Genomic DNA, 20758 nt, shown 5'->3' on the forward strand with positions numbered 1-20758 from the left:
TTTTTTGCGTCGGACCTGTGTGCACACGATCGGAAATTCCGGCAACAAAGTTTTTTTGGCGGAAATTTTGAGAACCTACTAGCCAACATTTGTTGGCGGAAGGTCCGCTGGAGCATACACACGGTCGGACTTTCAGCCAACAAGCTCACATCCAACATTTGTTTCGGAAAATCCGATCGTGTGTACGGGGCATTAGGGTAACATAGTTACATAGTTGGTAAGGTTGAATAAAGATCCATACTGTTTAACCTGTGTGTGTGTATAAGTGTGTATGTATTTATGTCTCTACCATTTGCCATATCCCTGCATATTGAGAGTTTTTTGAAGTTATCGACACCACCAACTGTGACAGAGGTTTCCACATCCTTACCACTTTAACAGTAAAGAACTCCCCTATGTAGCTTAAACCGGCATAGACAGTAAGCAAATATGCGGCCTCTCTGAGGGTTTGCCCTGGTGGCAATAGGATGCATATTTGCGTATTAATTTGCAGACACAGCAGTGCCAAGAGTGCATGCCCTGCAGGCTTCCTGTGCAGTTACTGGTCGTGAAAGGAAAGCTCCTGATCGCTTCTTGTGATGGAGAGCTCTCCGATCATGTGACCACCGTGACAGCCAATCATGGTTGTCACATGATCATAAACCTTGCCTCCCAGCATCTGAAACCCCTTAAAGGGCAGGGAGACGCTGGAAAAAAGGGGGTGAAGGTTAAACCGCTTCTCATCCAACTTCTTTGAGTGGTCACATGTCTTCTTAAGCGGCTTGAGACTGAATAGGACCAAATCGTTTTTCTCCCTACGCTAGAATCACAATTTAGATATTTGAATATTGTGGTCATATCTCCTCTTAATTGTCCCTTCTCCAGGGAGAATAAGTTTAGTGTTTGCAGCCGCTCCTCATAGCTGAGGTCCTCTAGCCCTCTCGTTGAGTATAGAGGTGCAGGGATAAGGTGTAATACTTACCCTATTCCTGGTTCCAGTAGGCTCTTCAAATCCATGTGACCCATCCATAACGGCTGCCTCCCTAAGGTACTCTCACCTCCTTCATGTACAATGTAGAGTTTATAGTCCTGCATCGTACCTGATGACACAGCAGGACCGCTTAAAAACAGAAGCTTCAGGGAGGAGAGAACAGCATCAGAGCCTGCCGCACCAAGAAATATGTTGATACCTTGTCCCTGCACCCCTAGACTAAATAAGCATTTAACCCTTGCAGTACAGGGAGGGGGGGGGGCCCACTGCAAGGGGAGAGCTTGTCTAATTCCCAAAGTTCAGCTTTAAGCCATGGTTTGGTTATGATGTTTGTTGTACCTATGACAAAAATTCTAAATAAACAGAAAGGAGGCGACTGTGTCATTCTTCCTTGATTTTCAGTTCTGTAGTACTTGGACTTGTTATGAAAATAAATAAAAAATACTTTAAATGGTATTTTACGCCTCAGTCCACGGGCAGTGCAGAATATCCCTGAGCACATAATAAAATGTCAGCCAGACTGACGCTCGCTTGTTGTGTTGGGGTGGACTGTTGACGGGAAAAGCCAAGCGAGGGTTGCATCATTCAATGGTTTTAATAAAAACTGTAATATCTTGTTTGGAGAGTTGAGCTTGCTGTTGACAGTTTGGTAATACAACAGCAAGATGACATCAATAAGTGTCATTATATCTGGAACCCCTTTTTCTGGTGTGTTTCTGTTTATTTATAGAGGAATAAATACAGCGCTAGACAAAAGACACAATGTAATTTTGCCAGACTAATCAGTCCTATTGTTTCGGCGCTCTCGTTTTCGGAGAAGTTTGACCATTATGAAAATCCAGCATTCAGATGGCGCTCTCACTTGTTCAATCGTGCAGCTGACAATATATTATAACACAGTAAGTGCTACATAGAAAAATATATTATGATTAATTCACCCAGGGAGAGAATGGAACTTTCATTTCTAATTTTTTAGAGGGTGAACCCCTCCTGGGGACTTAAAGGGTCAGTCTACCTAAACCTGACATTTCAGTTTCTAGGCGATGCTGGAGAGATAAACTACCTGACTATTACATATCTCCCGAGATTGAGTGTTCATTTAAGCACTTTGTACCTTGAAATTTTTAAGTAGTCTGTACATGCTTTTAATAAACATTATATAGTTTTACACTATGTGGTTTCCCCGGCTTCTTTGCATGGTCACATGGGGTATCTCCGTTTGCACATGTGACACCTATAAGGATATGGTGGTGACTCAGAAGATGTCCATCTCCCATACTGGTGACCATTGAAATTCAAATGCCTTTTGGACTCTTTCCTAATTAAAGAATCCACTAACTCTGATAAGAGTTTTTATTGTACACTGAGGTGGTGGTGCACTCAAGGGTGTTGTTGTGTCCGAAATATGAACTAGTTATAAGGATTCTCTTTAGTGATTAACATTTCACTTTGGGACTACTCAGCTCATTGATATTTCTGTGGGACTATATATTTATTATTATTTTTTATCATACTGTGTATTAGCACTGGATTCATTTCACATTTATTGTATATATATATATCTATATATATATATATATATATATATATATATATAGATATATATATATATATATATATGTATATATATATATAAATATCTGTTTGCCTGGAGTTTAGCTTTAATTATAGAAGTATACAGGAGCAGCCATTACATATCCATATTGTGTTCCTGTTCAGTAGTATAGTACAGACAAAATGGTTAACTGCTGAACTTATATAGAGCAAAGCTATGAACATAGACTTTTAATGAAAACACTACACTCTTTAGGTGATTTATTCTGTAGCTGATTTTCTTACATAAGTCAGCCAACAAGCAAATATCACAAGATGTTCTCCTTTGCTTATAAGGATTTCCCCTATTAATATCTGACATCACATATTTAAGAAATCCTAGCTAGGTGGTCTATTTTGCAATTGATTTTCTCACAGTATTCATTCAGCAAATGAGCAAATATAACAAGATGCTCTCCTTTGCTAATAAGAAATATCCTTATTAGGATTTCCCATCACAGGCACAAGTAATTCCACCCCACAGTAACTAAAATAAAGCAAGAACCACATTGGATCCCATTTAAAAGAATAACAAGTTGATGGCAGGTCCACCAGGATGGACCATCCCATAAATCAATCATGTGCAGTTCACAAAGCAGATGGGCTTTTTCCACTGGGGAATTAGTAATTTTTGGTGGTCCTCTAGTCATGGTGCATGAATCCTGTTTGGTTAAACAAATTTGCTAATGAGATTGCACCGTCTGAAATGTACCAACTAGTCTGTATGTGAAATATAGCTAAAATATATGCCATGCCAACAATACAAAATTTAGATAAAATCTACTTTATAATAATTACCTAGAAATACTTGCAGGAAATAGCAGTTTCCCATTAATAAGCTAGCCATGCAGTTTGTTGATAAGAGTTTAACAAATCATTTTCAGCCTGAGCAAATATGTCCCGCTACCTAATAAACAAACACATCTATACAATGCAACACAATTTACATCTTGGAACTCAACGTTCATTGCTTCCATCCGGCTAGAGACATTAAACTCACAATGAGCCATCTATTTGTGGATCGTAAGTGTCTGCAATAACTTACCATTCACATCTACAAACTGCTCACTCTACATCTTTGCCTAATAGATACCATTTATATAGAGGCAGCAGAACCTCCGTCTGGAACACTGGAATCAATTTATATTAATGATCTCTTTATTCACCACTGCAAAGGTCTAAATATTTAATACAGTGCAAACAAGCAACAAAGAACACCAAACTAACAGAGGCAGGCAAACCCTTGTAACCAATAATATATCCACAAGTGGATCTTAAGCAGCATAATTACAGAAAGGGCAAGCAAACTCTACTCTGAAGGAGACTTAGTACAAAGGTCATTCAAAGCCGGCTTTCTTTTTTTGTGCCTCTCCAGCTGGGAAATCCTGTTGATATTAGAAATTGAAAATCTGATAAAACACCTTTTTTATATCTTGGGGAAAGGAGAAGTGGCAGTGCACTGAGTTCTGAGCTAGAGAGGTAAAGCCACCTTATGAGCACTTCATGCTGCTAGCGAACGCATGTTCTATTGGAAAAACGTGACTTAGCATAACTGAGCTGAGCCTAAGCCACTTCTTCCTTGGAAATGAGATAGAGTAACCGGGACGCCGTCTGATCCATTGATTTGACTTAAAGGTACACTGCACTCACACAGGAAATGTATGCATTTAATCTTAAAGTACATCCGTCATGTTCCAAGGTTCTAAGGGACATTCTGACATTCATCATCTGCACCTAGTTGTTCCAGATGCTAAATCCCCAACCACCTGAATGGCTAGCAATGTGAGTTTGTGCAAAGGAAGGAGGAAGGAGGAGGAAGTCAAAAATCTTCCTCCTTCCCCCAGGATTCTCTCTTCAATCCCAGATTCTCCACCTCTGAGCTGATGAATTGGGGAGAGTGAATTCTGACACAGAAGGGAAAAGAAGAAAGGTAACAGCGCTCTCTGCAGGGACAACTCAATCCATACACCAGGTCCACTCACAGGTGCCAAGGCTCGATGTGTCCCAACACACTCCAATGCAACAGTAGTAAGAAGAGCCAGCAAAACTGTAATCCTTGAAGTTTTGTTTATTGGTACATCAGAGTGACAATAAAACAATAAATCTGATGCTTTTCGGCAATAGTTCAGCTACGACAAAGGCTATTGCCGAAACTCGTCAGCTTTATTGTTTTATTGTCACTCTGATGTACCAATAAACGACACTTCAAGGATTACAGTTTTGCCGGCTCTTCTTACTACTGTTGAATTCTGAGACAGATCGCCAGTGAAGTGCTCAGATCGCAGCTTCATAAACTGCCCATTTCTGTGTCAGTCAATGACAGCTTCTCTGTGTGTGGAGATCATTGACAGAGAACATGAGAACATATTCTCCCTCCATCATCTCTGTTTCATAAACTATGGACTGTGATCAGCGGTGATCTTCGGGATCACCACTGATCATAGTTTAATAAACAGATACCTTGGCCAAGCCTTTACCCACATAATTTGGAGCAGTAGAGGGAGGTTGCACAAATCTTACTCATATGGCAATTGAATGTAGTTCTGACTGAAAGTAGATTGAAAACCATAATAAAACTCAGATCGTGCTAAACTTTTAAAGTATGCATTCTGACCTTAAAGTGGATGTAAACCCGATTAGTGAAATGAGGTGGGCACATATATCCACAGTGGTTTCTCTCTTCAAAGCACTATGTCCCATAGCTTTGTCCTGCTAGTTCCTCTGTTATCAGCCTGATAACGTTTGACAAGCTCTCTGAGATGGGAGCCTGAAGTGTGTGTAGGGGGAGGTTGCTATAAATAGATTAGCACATGGCTCTGCATGTGTGGGGAGGGGGTTGTGCTTTTCCACCAATCAGCTGTCTCACAGTGTCTAGCAATAATCCACTCCTACAGGGCAATAAGGAAGAGAAAATTCTAACACGATGTGCACTTTCTAATCAGTATATAAAGGTGAAGACAGCAGATATACATGTAAAACTTATGTAGGAGGATTTGTTTAATCCCTGTGTATCATCTGAGACTGTTCACTTCACTGGGTATATGGAGGGGTTTACATCCATTTTAAAGTAATACTAAAGCTTATTTTTTTTTCTAAAATAACAAACATGTTATACTTGCCTGCTCTGTGCAACTGTTTTGCACAAAGCAGCCCAGATCCCTCTCTTCTCGGGTCCCACACCAGCACTCCTGGCCCCTCCCTCCTACCGAGTGCCCCCACAGCAAGCAGCTTGCTGTGGGGGCACCCAAGCAGGTGCTTTCCCAACCCACAGCTCTGTGTGTCCTTTCACACATGGAGCCGTGGCTCGGCTCGACTCACTTCATCTCCTGATCAGGCTCAGTGGCTGTGATCAACAGCAGCGGGAGCCAATGGCTGCTGCCAAAAGCTAATTAGGAGTGCCAAGGCTCTCGTGGACATCGCTGGATCGAGATGGGGCTCAGGTAAGTATTAGGGAGGCTGGGGGAGCTGATGCACACAGAAGGCTTTTTACCTTTATGCATAGAATGCATGAAGGTTAAACTGAAAAACCTTGTGCCGTTACAACCACTTTAATACTGTTGAACTGTTTCCTGTTGCTCTTTGAAGTGGAACTTTAACATAACAAAGAACAAAATGGCAAACAGGCAAGACTTTTAATGCAGAATAGACATACTATGTGGACAGTTTCTGTAATGCCGAGATGACTGAATTCCCCCGTATGCGTGGCAATGACATCATCTTGGTCCAGCCAATGAAACCAGCTGGGGATCATTACGAAAGAACAACCATAGGTAAATCAAGATAAATAGGGAATAGAAAGTGGATATGGTGCTGCTTTGACAGAGTGGGTTGCTATTAAATGAAGAACTCATCTGCTCAAAAAATTATATATATATATATATATATATATATATATATATATATATATATATATATATATATATAAAGCTCACGCAGGCCACTCCTGATTATGTTGTTCTGACGAAACACATAGGGCAGAGCTTCCAGCATCATTGCTTCACTTTGGGTTTCCATCCGTGGAGCGCATCGTGGCCTGGACTTCCTCTTTTTTCTGCTTGTGATTACCGAATACCATATACAGTATCTCACAAAAGTGAGTACACCCCTCACATTTTTGTAAATATTTTATTCTATCTTTTCATGTGACAACACTGAAGAAATTACACTTTGCTACAATGTAAAGTAGTGAGTGTACAGCTTGTATAACAGTGTAAATTTGCTGTCTCCTCAAAATAACTCAACACACAGCCATTAATGTCTAAACAGCTGGCAACAAAGGTGAGTACTCCCCTAAGTGAAAATGTCCAAATTGGGCCCAATTAGCCATTTTCCCTCCCTGGTGTCATGGGACTCATTAGTGTTACAAGGTCTCAGGTGTGAATGGCAAGCAGGTGTTTTAAATTTGGCGTTATCACTCTCACTCTCTCATACTGGTCACTGGAAGCGCAACATGGCACTTCATGGCAAAGAACTCACTGAGTATCTGAAAAAAAGAATTGTTACAGCTGTTTAACAGGACAGGTTCCACTCAGAACAGGCCTCGCCATGGTCAATCAAAGAAGTTGAGTGCATGTGCTCAGCGTCTCCAGTGGTTGTCTTTGGGAAATAGAAATATGAGTGCTGCCAACGTTGCTGCAGAGGTTGAAGGGGTGGGGGGTCAGCCTGTCGGTGCTCAAATCATATGCCACAAACTGCATTAAATTGGTCTGCATGGCTGTTATCCTAGAAGGAAGCCTCTTCTAAAGATGATGCAAAAGAAAGCCCGCAGTTTGCCGAAGACAAGCAGACTAAGGACATGGATTACTGATGAGACCAAGATAAACTTATTTGGTTCAGATGGTGTCAAGCGTGTGTGGTGGCAACCAAGTAAGGAGTACAAAGACAAGTGTGTCCCCCATCTGTGGGGCATCCTCAAACGGAAGGTGATGGAGCACAAGGTCTCTAACATCCACCAGCTCCGTGATGCCATCATGGAGGAGTGGGAGAGGACTCCAGTGGCAACCTACGAAGCTCTGGTGAACTCCATGCCCAAGAGGGTTAAGGCAGTGCTGGAAAAAAATGGTGGCCACACAAAATATTGACACACTGGGCCCAATTTGAACATTTTCACTTAGGGGTTTACTCACTTTTGTTGCCAGCGGTTTAGACGTTAATGGCTGTGTTGAGTTATTTTGAGGGGACAGCAAATTTACACTGTTATACAAGCTGTACACTCACTACTTTAAATTGTAGCAAAGTGTCATTTATTCAGTGTTGTCACATGAAAAGATATAATAAAATATTTACAAAAATGTGAGGGGTGTACTCACTTTTGTGAGATACTGTAATTGCATTCCTAAATACGTTCTAATAAATTACCATACAGATTCACACAATAGGGCTCATTCTTTGTCATTTCCACATGTGTATGAGGTTGCTGGTGGAGAGGAGCAGAGACATTCCATGGACCTGGGACCTACTTTCGGCCATTGTGGGCTGTGAATGCTGGTTACCCCCTTGTGGGGAGAGCTTTTCGGTAAGTGCAGTAAAGGAAGGAGATCACAAGTGGGGACATCGGCACACGGCATGCCCTTGTGAAAACACGCACTGATATTGAAGCACTTTATATAGCACTATATTATCGACTCTTATATACTTTTAGCACTTGTCACTTTTTTGTTTGAATAAGTATTTGTTCATGAATTTATTACACTGCTGAAATTACATTGGCACTAATTGCATGATATTTTATATATTTGTGATATCATATTACAATCTTTAGAGGATATTACTGCATATTACTGCATATATATGAACTATAATATTTGAATCTATTTCCATTTCCATCACAGTTATGAATGTGTAAATTTAGCCCTCATCACCTTTTTGTCTACTAATAAGCACTTTAATTCAAGGGTGTAAATGTATATATATATATATATATATATATATATATATATATATATTTTTTACAATTTTTTGAGCATATGAATATGCAACTGTGTCCACATTGACATCAGGGGTGGGAGGTCTTCATTTAATAGCAATCCACTTCGTCAAAGCAGCGCCATATCCACTTTTTATTCCCCATTTAGCCGGGGATCAATACCCGAGCTGAAGATGTCAGCAGCTGGTGGGGAGCTCTGGGATTTTGCAATGCAAGAGAGAAGGTGGTTATAATCCGGTTTTAAAATGGGACTTCATCCAAAACCATTTTTCTAGTTTGCATAAGGCTGGGAAAGTGTAACAAGACCTGTCCTTTTTTTTTTTAGTAAGATTCAAATGCACTTACTGTCCCGGTCACTGTTTTCACAGTAGGTGAGGGGTAGTCTAATATTTTAGAGCCGTCACCAAAAGAGAAGCAGAAATTAAAATCCTCCACCGTGAATGCCCATTCGAGTGAAAGCTTTTACAGGTGGGGTTTCTCTGTATTTTGGGAAGATTGCCTTTCATTTCCGGGTGTATCCTTGGGACAAGAAAACCTACCCAGAGAGGGATTTAAGAAAACATAAACACCTGACAGAGGTTCTAACACTTTCTTATTCTATCTTAGACTAGAAAGAAAATTTTGGATGGTGTTTCACATTAGTAACCAGATGCAAGCTTAAGACAAGAGCATAAAGAGCCTCTTCCAGCAAAAACAGTATGCATAAAGTGTATTTGATTAATAGACCAGAGCAGTCTTTCTCATGCTTTGTATCCCAAAGGAACCCTTAAAATAATTTTCAGGTTCCAGGGAACCCCTGCTAAAACATATTTATTTGTGGGTCACTGGGAAACATACCCCTTACGGTGGTGGGCATTGTGAAGAATGCCCTTCTTACAGCTATATAGACAGCTGAAAAGATCATTGTAGCCAACTCTGCCATGTGGCCTTGGGCCCAGAACTATGCAGGCAGGATCAAATTGGAGATCAATCAACCACAACTCTAGAAACCCCTAGTAACCTTTTGAGGAAATCCAGGGTTCCATGGAACCCCAGATGAAAATGACTGTCATTGAGTTTGACTGCACTTGCATACGCTTTACATCTAAAATTACAGTGACAGAAGCATTAAAGCAAAGCTTTAAGCAGATAAAAAAAATCTTCTTTCAATCCAGTTTTGATTATTAAAAATTCTTTAAATGTATTTTTTAAATAATATCTCATTCTTCCTTTATATAAGTCACCTATTATTGGCTGCATAAATGAACTCTGGCTGATAGAAGAAGAGCACCAGTTGAAGTCAGTCAGACTCTAGTTCAATGTACAGTACTGTTCATTATTAAGAGAGAGCACAGGGGTGACCTCATTAGTGAGCTGCTGCTCTTTCTTTGTCCATTCACAAGCTGGGGTGGTGAAAGAAGAAGAAAATGAGGTTGCCAACCTGGCTATGCTGTCTCATGGGGATGTCTGGATCATAAGAATAGTTGAACAAAATGACACATGTTTTGGCATAAAATAAAGTTCATATGTATCCATCTTATTCCATGGCCCTTCAGACTTTCGGCTCAGGAATAAAAAAAAATCAGCGCAGAAATTCCTGATGCAGGATAAGGCTAGTATAGAGCAGAATAAGAGGTAATTAGATACGGGGTGTAGTTTATGGGATAGATTCAGTGTTAGGCTCAGGACTTTAGAAATCAATTGATGGGAGGAGGTTGAGTGTTTAAGGGTCACTTTATGGGTTAAGTGTTAGGGGAGAGAGTAGGTGTTATGGGTTAAGTGTTAGGGGAGAGATTAGGTGTTATGGGTTAAAGTGTTAGGGGAGAGATTAGGTGTTATGGGTTAAAGTGTTAGGGAAGAGATTAGGTGTTATGGGTTAAGTGTTAGGGGAGAGATTAGGTGTTATGGGTTAAAGTGTTAGGGGAGAGATTAGGTGTTATGGGTTAAGTGTTAGGGAAGAGATTAGGTGTTATGGGTTAAGTGTTAGGGGAGAGATTAGGTGTTATGGGTTAAAGTGTTAGGGTTTTAGGCTTTCAAGTATTTACAGATCGGTTTAGGGATAAGTATTTAAGGCTAGGGTGGTTAAGTGTTATGGGTTTGTTTTAGAGGCAGGTTATGTGTTAAATGTTCAGACAGAGGAGGATCAGGTGCTAGTGGCGTGTGTAGGGGATATTTACTTGCTTAGTAAAACATTGAGCAGCTACTGTGTGCACATTACCTGTTGTTGTCAGGAGCCCTAAATAGAAAACTATCGGCACTAACCATTGATGGCTAGAACAAATGTATCATGTATATCAGACATACGGTTCACAATGCACATGATACTGCTTGCTACAACAGCGAGCAGTGACAAAGTGCTGAACTTAGTTTGTCACATAGTCAATAGGTAGGAATGCCATCTAAAACAACAAGCCTTTAACAGCTCAGCATACGTTGCACTACTACAGTTTATGCGGGCACCAAAATAGTTATATACAGAGTCCCTACAAGAAAATTAATTCTGCAAACCAACAGAAAAAGACAATAAGCTCCAGGAAAAGCACTGCTCAGGAATTAAACATTTACCACCCATGTCCCTCTTGTGCAGTTCTACTGATGGATTACATTCCCAACCCCCTCCTTATTGTGCAAATACTATTACTGTCATTAAGAATTTTCCAACTTGTTAACATGACTATCTGGAAAGAAGGAGAGAGCGATGTCATTATATTGATCAGTGTTCATTAATAATGAATATCAAAGACAATAATTATTGAGGGGATGCTGAAACAATAACAGACACTAGCAAACTGGGAGCAGTTTAAAACACAGACACAGTAAGTTTTACACCAAGCTGAGAACTATAAAAAGATAAGTCAAATGATCCACACTGCATATATTGTCACTTCGGTTGGATTGTCGCTTACTTCAGACATCGTGCAGCTATATGATATTAAATGAGTTATAAAGATAGAAAAAAATAAATAACGTGTACAGCCTTTTTTTGTAAATTTTCTTTAAAGAAACCATAGATCTGGCAATGAATATTATGTTAGCTGCCATTTCAAGCTAATGGAGGACCCATGTGGGATCACTAGTGAGCAAGACAACTTTGTGCTGCCCCCTAGTTCTTCTTGGCTTTAAAGTACATCCAAGAATACAGTCAAAAATACTACATATTTATCTATAAATGCTATTCTGATTTTTTTTTTTTACACATACAAACATTTAATTTACATTTAATAGTTCATTCATGATTATTTTATAATCAAGTAAGTTTTGGCCTTAACTAGTACTAAATCACATAACATACATTTTAAATAAATGTAAACATAAAGCGTAAATTGTCTTATTTGAAAAAAAAAAAAAAAACAGTTATGTAGTTTCATAGTTATGTCAAAAAAGAAAAAAAAAAAAAGACGTGTTCGTTGTGTTCAGCTTTAAATTAAAGTTCCTATACTATGTCCAGGAACTTTGTAAAATGTACATTATTTAACATCAATGCAAACCTGAAACGTGTTAAACTTGTTGAGATATAGCTGGCACCTCCAGTTGCCTTCAGTATTGCTTGAATCCCTGGGCACACTAGCATACAAATGTCATTCTCCTCCCATTGTCAATCTCCTGGTTCCATCCCCTTCCACCTTCTGCACCTCATTGGAAAGTGAGATTGCCCATATTACTGATGGGTCAATGATCCAGTGCAAAAGGTGGGGGTGGGTGAAGTGTGGTTATTGACCACAGGGGCAGGTCAGAATTTGCATATCAGAATTTCCCAAGTTATGTGGCTTCTAGGGTGTTCATGTGGAACACTGAGTGATCCAGAACCTGGAGGTGCTTTCTTTGTCCTATCGGTTACAATTTAAGAAATTTGTTATTCTTTCCTTGTTGGAAAAGATAATTCATTATGCACATTTCATTTTCTGTGCTGTAATATCATTTAAGGACACCCCATTTAGTCTTGCCTTAACCTATAACTGTTCATTAACATTATACAATTCACATAGAAAAAATGTTAATACAAAGTAAACATCCCCAACTTCTAATTTAGGAAACTTCCAAAGATATAGGAAAACTACAGACCCATTGGCTTTGTGTGAATGAATTTAGGTCTTCTCTTTCAGTTTAGCGTTCTTTTTGTGAAAGAGTATTTTCAGATTTCCATAGGAGGAAATTGATTTGAATGATCAGGACTCAACATTGATCTTTTTCAATTCACATGATCGCTAATAGAGAGTCAATGCTTCTATCAGCTCATAGATAATAATAGAAAAAGATGGTTGGCCAGACAGTACTAGATCTATATTCAGTTCAGATTATCCCAATATGCACAGTTGCTGTTTGATGGTGGAGATCTTTTCTGAGCCCTCTGAGAGCTTGTAATGCCAGAGGACATTGTGTGCAAGTGTTGTACACTAGTATGTACTGGAGGTGTGTAATTTCAAGTTATTTATCACCTTCTCTTTTTGTCTAACATAAAAAGGCTAAATTTTATTTACTAACAATATATTCACTGAGAGTTGTCGCTGTAGTAAGCATCAGAAACGCAGCACAATCCAGAACTAAATTAAATTCTTACTGTTAAGAGGTGATGTTCAACAATCCAAGCGCAGAGCAGTCGGGAGACAGTTCCTTTGAATCCTTGCATAATTATCACATCCCTATTTCTGATGGAGCAGGTGGCAAGCTGTTAGATGTGACATTTTGAGAAGAAAAGCAAACAGGAGCATGGAGCTGTACCTGCGTGTATGTTTCACAAATTAAAAGTGCCATTAAAGAAGGGAGTCTACCTGCTGTGTTCAACTCCATTCCTACAAGCAGTGGAGATTACCTGGGATGTCACCGCTGCCCAAATATCAGCAAATTGCTCAAATTATCCAGGACAATGGAGACATAACTAGATTAATTAGAGAATTCAAACTAACAATGGAATGGATGGGAGATAGCAAGGACAAGTGTTCAATGGAGAATAGGTCATTAATCTTTGACCACATGTTCAATTCCCTCCTGTAGAGTCAACATAATCATATGTTGTATTCCTCCTCTCCCCTTATATTAACCTGCTCTACATGTTGCAATGGGTTGTGGCTGCCCAGGGCATGTGGGATATTATTTTCGCTTCATTAAAATGCAATCAGGATGCTTTGGCAACTGAATTTGCCGCTAAACAATGGTCTTTCTGATTGGCAAGCTATTTTGTTCCCGTGCCTATCATTAATGTTTTTACTCGAATGGAAACTACAGCAGCATCTGTCATTCTAATTGTGGCTGCAATGCATCAAGTGGATGCTACTGAAATCTCCTTTGCGACCTAAACCACAAATAAGTAAATGAAACACACACGCAAAAATTGTACACCAGACATCGCAGATGTCTATGCGCATCGTCGCTGTATATCTGGTTCACTCCTCCATTGTGAAATGAATCCTTCCAATCGACACATTGGCAAGCAAATCATTTTATGTGCTTATACTGCGTGGTAATGGCAAGGAGATTAAAAAATGACTGAACGGAATTTTGAGAGAATGAGGATTTTAATTAATACCAATGCTTAATAAGAGTTATAATCAAAAAAGGAATTAAGGCTTATTGCTAAAATTAGCTTGCCATAGTAAAACTAAATGGCTTTCATCAGACAGAAATATTTGAAAACTGTGAACGGTTTTAAAGTCTCCTCAAAGTGGATACCACCAGTATGTTTGGATCCATCAAGGAATGGGAATTAATCGGTGCTTGGGTATTCAAGGGAAACCCTTTGCCTAGAGGGGAATTCCATAATGACCTCACGTGTGACATCACCATCAGTTCCCCATCATCGACCAAGGCCAAATTTAATCACCAGGCGATCAAAGTAACCCCTGTTGACTCTTGGTCTTATTTTGGATGGCAGCAAATAACTAGAGAATTTGAAAAGTCACTGTCACTGAAGATATATCAACATATAGATTGAGATTTGTGGGATTTATTAACTGAAAGTTGGTGCATTGGGCTGTTAAGGCTGTGACTCTACACTGACCCCACGACGCATCTAATCATTACTACAAATATACAACACACCTTGCCCATAAAATCCGTTAAAGTGATATTGTGTTCAATTTGCCACAGTGCAGTCCGTGTTGATATGCTTCATTGGACAGATTTGTTAAAGCAACAATACCACGCTCCATTTAATTTATTAAAGTGACATCCTAGGTTCCACAGGGTATACTTATTAAAGTGACAGAACAGTCTGCTGTGTTCAAGCTTCCACTGACTGTGTGTCAAAACATGACATGCGTGTAGGGTAAGTCCAGCACTCATATGAGCTATGGGTCAAACATGTCAAGTAGACAGCATTTGAAAAGAATGTATGAAGCATATAATGGCAAATGACATGCAAAGTCCTAACAGTCAGTACCAGAGTATACTAAGGCCAGCTGGCTTACCATATCATAATAAATTATTGGCCATGCCATCAATTTTGTAGCATGGGTGCCCTCTATACATAAATAAAACATAATCACAGTAACTAGATAAAATTTAAAAAATTATATTCTAGCATGTACTGATATTTTAAAATCAATACCATTTAATGCGTTGCAGCAAAATTGTTCTGAAAGGTCCGGTACACCAAGATCTTCTATTTTAGATACAGATGAGTTTTGATGGCTTGGATCATTCTTTAACTTCTCATATCTCTCAGGAACCTCAGTACGCAAAACTCCATCCTGGAATTCCACGTTTTTTACTCCAGTATAAAGTCTCACTCTCCCTGCTGTAGTTGGAGAAGGTTTTCTACTGCTTTTGCTTCCTCCATAGCACAAAATAATTGAAAAGCAAGCAGAGTGAGATTTCTTGTTACTGGAGGGTGGGCAGCCCTAGAAACCCATGTGCAGAGATCTTACTACTGGAGTTCCAAGAGGTATAGGATATTGGTGCATGATTCAGCCCACCAGCATCTCCCCAAACCCTTGAAGGGTCCAATATAATGAAGCACTACATTATAAGGAAACTACACAATTCACTTTATCAGCTGTGCTTTACTTTCCAAAGAACTTTAACAGTACAAAGTGCCACCTTATTATCTACTTTATTGAGCATTGCATTCCCCTTACTCTAAGTCCTCCACAATGGACAGTACTTTATGTCCCTTTAATGAGATATAACAAGACACATCTGACAGTGGAAATTAACAGAGCAAATTAAACCAAGCCGAATCTCTTTATTTCCAATAAAGGGTGAATAAAACCAGGCAAAGCTTAGTATTCAGGATCAGCAGGCGGCGGATTTCATTCTCTAGAGGACTGCATGCAATCAAGGCCATTACTCATTTTCGACAAGTTCTAAACTGATCAGCAAACAGCTTAATCTGTATTAAAAACAAAAAATAAAAACTAAAAAAAAAAACTAATGACTGGCTAGACTGGCAGAGTATAGACAGCCTTTCTCATTGCTTTGAAGCAGAAGAAAAAAAAAACATATAAAGATGAGCTTCAGCCTACAGGCATCTCAGATCTCTCTATCTCACAGCTTTGGATCAGACAATGAAAATGCGTAGATTCTAAATTGCAACAGTTGTATTAACCCTCCTAGTGGCTAGATATCACTGAGCTGGTTTTAAGGCAAGAGCTATATATAGAACCGTTGCTGCTAGAAAAGAAAAAAAAATACAATTTGTAAAATGGACTAGGAGCATGGGAAATGGAGCCTTGAAAGTCAAAGCATGCTGCTTGGGTTAATATTATAGACATGGCATTACATTTGGACTATAGGCATGTACAGCAGTGTATAGCTATGTATAGAGAGATATAGATTCTGTACCTGATTAAAGTCCAGCTGTGGATAGACGAGGGGAAAGCTCCTTGCAGTGCTTGTCATGGGGAGAGACGTTGCTGGACAGCTCCGGGGCTGGGATTCACGACTCCGGGCTGCGATCCCTAGTGGAGCCGGGAGCTGTCCGCCATCCGATGGTGCTGAAACCTCCTCTGCCACCTTCAGGACATCGCCAGCTTCACCAATTCACCCGGGACAACCGGAATCACACAACAGTCACAGGATCCCTCTTCAGGAGGAAAAGAAAAAAGACACAAGGGTACACACTAGGCATTTAACTACTACCCCCCACCGCTTCCCTTCCCTGACACCCAGCCAAAAGTCCACCGCCTTGCCTGTCAGTCTAATGACGGATTGGGTTTGGTAAATGATGGCTACGTGTTAAAGTTTTACGAGGCTGCCCATCAATCTGTTTTACAGACTAGACCCCGGCCATTTATTAATAGAGGAGAAGAAGGCAAGTCAAAGGGAAGGAGCCTCTGCGCAGGAATAGTCTTAGTTCTTAGCCATTTCAAAGCCAGATTAACCCTATAGACAGCCAACCCTACTACTAGTCTTCTACTAGTGATCAGCCACATAAACCTTCAGGACAGCCAGCCCTACTACTAGCCTTAAACTAGTGATCAGCCAGATTAACCCTATAGACAGCCAACCCTACTACTAGCCTTCTATTCGTGATCAGCCAGATGAACCCTCTGGACAGCCAGCCCTACTATTAGTCTTCTACTAGTGATCAGCCACATAAAATCTATAGACAGCTTAACCCTACTGCTAGTCTAGTGATCAGTCGGATTAGCCCTCAGTACAGCCAACCCTACTAGTCTTCTACTAGTGATCAGCCATATAAACCCCATGACAGCCTAACCCTACTACTAGTCTTCTAGTTATCAGCCAGATTAACCCTCTGGACAGCCAACCCCACTACTAGTCTTCTCATAGTTATCAGCCAGACAACCCCTCTGGACTACCTACCCTAATACTAGTCATCTCCTAGTAATCAGTCGGATTAACCCTCTGGACGGCCAACCTTACTAGTCTTCTACTAGTGATCAGCCAGAAACCCCTCTGGACAGCCAACCTTGCTGCCAGTCTTTTAATGATCAGCTAGATTAACCCTCTAGACAGCCAACTCTACTGTTAGTCTTCTAGTGATTAGCTAGAGAACCCTACTACTAGTCTTCTCCTAGTGATCAGCCAGATTAACCCTCTGGGCAGCCAACCCTACTGTTAGTCTGCTGGTGATCAGCTAGAGAACTCGTTTGCTAGTCTTTTTGTGATCAACCAGATTAACCCTCTAGACAGCCAACTCTACTGTTAGTCTTCTGGTGATAATCTAGGGAACCCTACTACTAGTCTTCTAGTGATCAGTCAGATTAACTCTCTAGACAGAAAATCATAATGTTAGTCTACTAGTGACCAGCCGGAGAACCCTACTGCTAGTGATCAGCCAGATTAATCCTCTAGATAGCCAACTCTACTACTAGTCTTCTTGTGATCAACCAGACCCATCTACTACTAATCTTCTAGTGATCAGCCAGATTAACCCCCTAGACCGCAAATACTAGTGCTAGCCTACTAGTGACCAGCCAGTGAAACCTACTACTTGTAGTGACCAGCCAGATTAACCCTCTAGACAGCCAACCCTACTACTAGTCTTCTTGTGATCAGAGAACCCTACTTACTAATAGTGATGAGCCAGATTAACGCTCTAGACAGCCAATGCCATTGACCAGTCAGAGAACCGTCCTACTAGTCTTCTAGTGATCAGGTAGGTTACAACCCTATTACTAGCTTTCTGCTGATCACAACCCCAATGCACTGCAAGCATCCCAGAACTCACCGATCCCGGGGATTGGCGATCTAGGAGTTGGGCTGTTGAGTCTACAGATCCCCTCCATCAGTCCTGTCCCCCCCACAGCCAGCCCGGCTCCTATCACATCTGAAGCTGGAAATTAACCCCCTCGCTGCCTGAGCAGAAGCTCGGCTGTGCTCTGAACTCCAGCAGCTTTTTTTCCCATTAGAGCAATAGCATTACTGGCATTGCTATAATCCAAAGACAGTCATCCAGCCAAGCTGCAAGGGTGATCCATAGCCTAAGCTCGCCTTGGTCTATTGCCGGCCACATTCTACAGTCTACTGCGGCAAGGGAAGGGAGCTCCGGAGGAAGGAGAGGATGTCACTTACCTTGCCTGAAACATTGGGGCTCCTCTTGCCTTGGCGATCAGGTCTCTTCAGGACAGCGGTGAATTCCAGCACAGGGGAGAAGGGCTGCCTTCTATAGACAGATCCAAGGGCTGGCCTGAGAAAAGAGCCGCAGCAGTTTCCTCACTGCGTCAAGCGAAGGACCTCAAAGCTTCATTCAATGCAAGGTGATTAATTCAGAGGCAGTGCTGATGATGGAGAGCTGCCGCCGGCACCCCCGGCTCTCCTGGACTGCAGGCAGCTGTGCACAGGAGCTGGGATGGAGAGCGTTTGCAGTGGCAGTTAGGTAGAAGCACATTCTTTGTCGGAGGGGGTGATGGAGCACATTCTTGGTGGCTGTTCAGGGGTTATTGTGGGGAGTCCTGGAGAAAGAAGGGAAGGAGGTGTAACTTAAACAGCATGTTGATTCAGTGGGGCGTAATGTGAAGTTAAAGCATAGGGGCTCCTAGTCAAAGTGTTTGCCAAAGAGCTGAGAGATGATGATGATGATGAGCAAATAGATCTGCAGTGTGAACATCGTCCCTCCACCCACTGCCCCTTTAACCAAGCTTCCCCACTACAGACCCACTGTGATTTATCCACACCATCCTCTCCCTGGTTATTAATGGCTCACTGCAATTCTTTTCTCTCTGTCTTCTTCATCATTACTTCTTCTCCACATTTACATGCACTACTTTCTCTCTATTTTACCCCTCTTGCAGCTGTATCATAAGGAACACTTTCATGGAGACATTCTATGTGTTATGCATTTGTATCCATCTTTTTTATGTCACTGGTTTCCAAGCTTGCTTTTTCCCTTTGAAGCTAATGTTTTCATTTTCTATCAATTTTCCTCTTTTTTTTTCATAAACTTTTTTTTTTTTACTGCTGTGAGTTTCACTCTACTTTTCTTGCAGTTTTATTAATGGTTGCACATGCTTTTTTTCATGCATTTTGTTCCTCTATTTTTTCTTCTGCTCACTGTTTTATGATTTGTCCTGCAGACTCTCCCTCTTTCTGTTTTTTCTTTCTGATGTAAGGTTCATGTACTGTCTGGGTCTTTACAAGTGTCTGGACAGCCCCCTACTCTATTTACTCTCCATTCCTCTATTTCTACCAAAACTCGTGTTAATACTTGCCTATACTAGCTATTACTGGACTACTCCTCTCTAGTCTCCAGTCTCCTCTCTTGTCTAGCTCTCCCTCCCCTTCCCCTTTCCTCCCATACTCCATTTACTCCCTCTCTCTCTCTTCCCTTCCCACTTTTTATTCATGTTCTCTCCCTGTGTTCTCCCTACTCTATCTTTCTCTCTTTTTGCCTCACACCCATTCCTCTTCTGTATTTCTCTTTATTGCACTGACACTTTTCCCCCAATTGTTTGCCTTCTTTCCAGTTCTTTTGCCATGCATTCACCTCTCTATCCATCTCCTTTCCCTGTTCTAGGATATTTCTCTCCCTGTTTTTCATCTATTACATGTTTATCTTCCTTCCTTCCTTCCTTCCTTCCTTCCTTCCTTCCTTCCTTCCTTCCTTCCTTCCTTCCTTCCACCTTCGTGCTAATTTTCTTTCTTTCTTTCTTTCTTTCTTTCTTTCTTTCTTTCTTTCTTTCTTTCTTTCTTTCTTTCTTTCTTTCTTTCTTTCTTTCTTTCTTTCTTTCTTTCTTCTAGCACCCTTTTTTCACAGTTGTCCCTTTTTTCCCATCTCAAACTCACCTGTTGCTTTAAGAACCTGTGTATTCTATACAGTTTATTTCTCACTTCACGCTGTTGATATTCATGTCACAGTCATTCCTTACCCTTCTAGGAGGATATAAACACACACACTCAGTCAAACCAAATCTTTGAAAATCCAACCTGTTTAAATCTTGACCAGAGGAATATGTGATCTTGGATAAATCAGAATTTAGAATTTATGAGCATCATATTACTTATTTCAGGCAAGTTAAAGATCTGAGATGTGCTTTATTCTTGATCAACAGGGTTAGTGCAATCCTGGGTGTATCTGCTTTCTTTGTACAGATCAGTTCAGTCAGCTTTGCCTCTTGCTTTTCACATCTCCTTCTCTTCTCCTTATATCACTATTTGGTCAGAAGTGAACTTTCCTGAAAATTCAATCCTTTTATCTACACCAAGTTTTTCATTTTCCAAGTGTGGTTCACATATCAGTGATAGGACCATATTTTAATATTAGGTGTTGCATCAGAGCCCTTATATGCAGAGTCAACCTTTCAGACTGGAGGAGGTAAAATATGTTTTTTTTTCCTTTCTTTAAAGATATTAAAGTAAACAATACATTAACTGCTCCCACATTTATACCA

At 40.5% G+C, this 20758-nt stretch overlaps 1 protein-coding gene across 7 annotated transcripts in view; it reads right to left on the bottom strand.

Annotated features, from left to right (window-relative positions):
* Positions 1–20547, bottom strand: part of ELFN1 (extracellular leucine rich repeat and fibronectin type III domain containing 1) — an 855107-nt gene extending 834560 nt beyond the window's left edge. For 6 of the 7 annotated variants that reach the window (XM_073636732.1, XM_073636736.1, XM_073636727.1 and 3 more), the window contains exons 1-2: positions 18444–20547; positions 16248–16488 (exon numbers count right to left, since the gene is read on the bottom strand). The gene's annotated coding sequence lies outside the window, so the exon portion shown is untranslated. Of the gene's footprint in view, positions 1–16247; positions 16489–18099; positions 18235–18443 lie in introns of those variants that run through there. The other variant, XM_073636728.1, reaches the window with a different exon arrangement.
* Between the last annotated feature and the right edge of the window lie 211 nt (positions 20548–20758).

This window comes from Aquarana catesbeiana, linkage group LG06 (genome assembly GCF_042186555.1).
Source record: "Aquarana catesbeiana isolate 2022-GZ linkage group LG06, ASM4218655v1, whole genome shotgun sequence".
In the NCBI taxonomy this organism is placed as follows: domain Eukaryota; kingdom Metazoa; phylum Chordata; class Amphibia; order Anura; family Ranidae; genus Aquarana; species Aquarana catesbeiana.